The 4,749-nt window shown below is 38.1% G+C and overlaps 1 pseudogene; it reads left to right on the forward strand.

Moving 5' to 3' along the window:
- The first annotated feature begins 1,086 nt into the window (after window positions 1-1,086).
- LOC149179797 (phospholipase A1-Igamma1, chloroplastic pseudogene) lies at window positions 1,087-2,460 on the forward strand (annotated as a pseudogene).
- Window positions 2,461-4,749: the final 2,289 nt, after the last annotated feature.

The raw sequence follows: 4,749 nt of genomic DNA on the forward strand, positions 1-4,749 counted from the left end.
TATTAGTCAAAATACATTATAAAAAGAGTTGTTTAAATTACATAAAATGCAAACTAATGGATTTAAATGGAAATTTGTCACAATGGTGTCTACTCTTCAAACCGTTGGAAGAGTTTATTTATCATAAAAGCTCGGCTTCAAATTCAAATGTTAGATTATCACATCCTCTGAAGATAAAACGCAACTCTGCTCAAAGTATAGAAACAGTCCTATATAAATGTTTTTTTCAGGGTCGAGACTTATAATCCATTCGAGGATCGGGAAGTTGCCATGGTCTTATGCCGAAACTCACAGAGTTGTCTTCCATACTAAGAGTCCTCTGGCTGTCTGCATTATACAACTCTACAAATATTATTGTTGCATAACGGCAAGACTGAATAACTAGGAGCTCCTATACTTTAGAAGATAAAATTACAATGCAAGTCACATCCGATAAGGAAAGCTTTTTGTATTTCAAAATTAACGGTCGTAGTAGCACTTGGTTCGAATTCCAATGTTTTGCAGTAGATATTTTCAGATTTTGAAATCTCCAGGCCAAGATTCGAAATTAAAGTTTATTGGTTGATAAGATCATGATGGACTTATTAGAGGGTCTGTTCCAGGTTGAAGTGGAAAGGTGTCAGTTGTTATATAAAATATTAATAACGTTTTCAAAAATAACTTGGCCGTCAAAAATACGTTCTGCACCCGTCCAAACACGTCATGCTCGACGGTCATTTAAAAAATTTCAACGTTTTTTACGGGCAAAATGGCCTCTGACGGGCAAAATGGCCGTCAAATTCCAACCCTGACACCGAGTACATATTGGTACGTTTGACTTTGTTCATTGATTCAATATGAGTCTTGAATAGTAAGTCTGGCTGCCTCCGCGAATACTAACTCTCTCATTGACTGAAACTTCTATATTTCAGGATTGATAGATTCCTCCTATATATACATATACACTGAGTGACGAATACTGCGTCTTTGTCTCTCGATTCTATCTCCACAATCCTTCGCAAAGAAAAACCATTAAAAACAGCAGCCTCCTACCCAATTTGTTTCCAAAAACTGCATCTGAATTCTAATTGTAAGCTCCGAAATACGATGGTTCGATTTGCATTTCCCCTTTCTAGAAAGAATTTGTGGGCTTTACATGAGATGAAGAATCCATTGAGCCCCTCTTCCCCGCCAACAAATAATGGAGATGGTGATCAACCCGCACAGACAGGGCTACCACAAGTTGCTTATTTGTGGCTAGATATCCAGGGTGTCAACTCTTGGAGGGGATTGCTTGATCCCATGAATCCAATTCTGAAAGCTGAGATTCTCAGATACGGAGAATTTGCTCAGCTTTGCTATGACGCGTTTGATGACAGAGACTATTCTGAATATTATGGAACTTGTAAGCACAGTAAACGCTCTTTCTTTCAGAAAATGGGTTTCCCTCATTCCGGTTATCAAGTAACCAAATTTATATACGCAAATGTTGGTGCCTTACGATCCTCTTTTGGCGAAAAGTCCATGGACGAAGGTGTTTGGATAGGATTTATTGCTGTTTGCACGGATCCAAATGAGATAGAGAGGCTGGGAAGACGAGACATAGTGATTGCATGGCGAGGAACGCGAACAGCGCAAGAATGGATGCAAAATTTTAAAGACATATTAGTTCCACTTCCCCCTACGCTAGCTCATGTGAATGGACAAAAAATTGGCGATCCAAATGTCCGAATAGAAAAGGGATTTCTGTCTTGTTATACTTGCGTGGATGAGGGTTCCAAAAAATGCAGTAGAAGCGCCAGGGATATTGTAGTGGGCGAGATCACACGGCTGCTGCAACAATACAAGGACGAGACGTTGAGCATAACATTGACAGGACACAGCTTAGGAGCTGCACTTGCAACGTTAAGTGCATATGATGTCAAAGAAACGGTTAACATGCAGAGTATGCGTATACCTGTTGCTGTCACAGTGTTTGCCTTCGCCTCTCCCCGCGTAGGAAACTCAACGTTCGTCCAACGTATGGAGGAGATTGGCGTGAATGTTCTGAGGTTGGTTAACCAGCACGATGTTGTTCCGAATGTCCCTGGTCTTTTTATGAACGAGAGCATGGGATTGGCGAGCAAACTCCTCAGTTGGCTTCCCTGGACATATTTTCATGTGGGCGTCCAGCTTTCCCTGCAAAACGAAAGCTCTCCCTTCTTGAAGGCCACTCATAATCTGTCCGACTTCCATAGTTTAGAGGTTCATCTCCATTTACTGGATGGCTATGTTGGGGTGAACAAATCCTTCAAATCTTCAGGCAGAGATCTAGCTCTTGTCAATAAGAGGTGTGCCTTATTGGTTGATAGCCTTCATATCCCGTCCCACTGGTGGCGTGAAGAAAACAAAGGTCTAGTAAAAAATGCAAATGGTAAATGGACATGGCCTGCTAGATCTCCTCGGTCTCCCGACGCAGACTATGAACCGCACCAGATCTGACCAGATCTTATTCAGTATACTGCCCAAATTTTGATAATGGAATGTAAAAATTTACTAAAAGTGAACTTCAGTCCATGATTAGTTCAGTCCATTGTGCTCTTTGCAGCTTATGTGTTTAAACGGCGGGGGATACTTACCATAAATTTTGTAATTTAGAAGTGTGATGTCTATACTGAACTGTTTAATTGAAAATAATACCATGGCAATCATATACGGTGCAGAAACATGTGTACCTTAAGTCAAATAACAACGAGCAGCTAATCTGAAATCTGAGAAAAGCTCTCTCATGTTATAAGGAAATCTGAGAAGGAAGATCCTTCATCTACTAAGACGGGGTACTCTCTCGTTATCATTTTTGTATTGCATTTCCAAAAATTAAATTCAAAAGGATCGGGACTGTCAAATGTCAAATTGCACTATCGCCGAAGCCTGAATGAATCATACGATTCTTCTATGTTTTCTAAAATTAATTTATTAATTTTCGTTTTCTAAAATAAGGAAAAAGAGTTTTTCCCAGTGATTTATTCCGAGTGGTTAGCCTATTGGCGTAGCTATTTCGGAGGAGTGCTTCCAATATCTTGAGATTTGGATAAGAATTCACCAAAACCCTAATATTCATTTCATTAATTTTTATTGTGTAAAGTAATAAAAAAATATAATTTCTAAACTGGAAAACACAAAAGACCTTTTCCCAAAGTTTGAATTGATTGATTTAAATTTCCCAGTGGTTAGCCTATTGGCGTACGTATTTTAGAAGAGGGCTTCCAACATCTTGAGAGATGGATGAGATTTCACTAAAATCCTAATTTTCATTTAATAATAATGTGTTTAGTTGTTAATATCATATCGGAATGGCTGGTGTGGAGTGGTCTCTCTGTTTCCTCTCAATGGAGAGTAGTGAAGCACGGGCGTTTTGATTCACGGCCTATTACTTTTCGTCTTTTCACAATCACAAACCAATTGGATATCATGCTCGGCCATGGGCTCTATCCAATTTCCATACAGATGAAAAGCACATAAATTAGATACAGGTAAATGGTAAACTGTAGAGAGCAACTAGCTCCACCTCCTCCGTTTATTGATTTTATTAATTTCGTTCTCTGGTCAAATACAAATACGTTTTGATCTTGGAGTAGTAAATGGGCAGAGATCAGCAGAGGTGGAGTGGCACATTGAAGATATACATCTAAAATCTGAGATATAAAATCGATAATCTTGATCTCAAAGAATTATCTTCAGAGCGTGGGAGAGTAATACTCAAGAAATCAACCGTTTATCGTATCGAAAACAAAGTTCTAGTTCGGGATAATTTAGGTAGGATAAAATTTGAAGGACCCACTTGATGCGTTAGTTTTGTGTAACTCGATGAGGTGGAAAATGTTAATAACACGAAGTCTGTTCGGCATTTAGTGACTAATAAAGTTGAACATGATTGTCAGTGACAAAGTTGGAAGCATGGTTTGAATGGTATTTTGTTAGGGGTAAGATCCTTCAAGGAGACGCGCTTGTGTTAATATGCTGGGATTGCTGGGAAAAAATATATTTTCAATGATAGTTATGTTGATCAATCCATTACTATATTATATATTTCCCCAGGTCCTAAACATATTATACAAGCCTGGATAGATAAAGCTAGACCTAGGTTTTATTTGACCGGGCAGCCTAGGGTGAGCCGAGACTTTGTGTGGGAGGTGCAATATTTTTTGTGAAGAGTCTTATTTCTTGTGTATCAAAATGATATTGGGTGAAAGGTACAAACAATTCTTCATGCTTAATGGTTTTGAAGTTTGTGAAGAGTCTTATTTCTTGTGTATCAAAATGATATTGGGTGAAAGGTACAAACAATTCTTCATAATTAATGGTTTTGAAGTTTTTGGAGACTTTGATGTTAGTTATCAATTGTGTCACGAGAGCAATTAGATGTCACCAGCCAGAGATTTGTTGAGATATTGATTTCAATGTTCGCTGCTTCATGATATTTGATTCCATTATCTACTAGGTGTCCTAGTCATTTCAGATTTAGTTGAATTTTTCTCTAATCATTTATTGTTGTTTATTTTTTTGTGTGTTGAGGTGGAGGAGTTGCTTGGACAGTTATGGAAATTCGGTCATATTTAGAGAAAATCCCGCAAAGATTTTTGTAAATCCAAGTTATAGTTGTTAAACTTCAAAATTTTAGGTGTATTAGACGTTTTTGATGGTGGTGAATCTATTACCATCATCAAAAACAAGATTCAAGCACTCCCTTTACAAAAAATTTTGAAAATTTTTTCCCAGATTTCGGCTACT

The sequence above is a fragment of the Pinus tabuliformis genome, chromosome 3_2 (assembly GCF_031772625.1).
Source record: "Pinus tabuliformis cultivar Carrire ecotype Pingquan chromosome 3_2, CPIR1, whole genome shotgun sequence".
Classification (NCBI taxonomy): Eukaryota; Viridiplantae; Streptophyta; class Pinopsida; order Pinales; family Pinaceae; genus Pinus; species Pinus tabuliformis.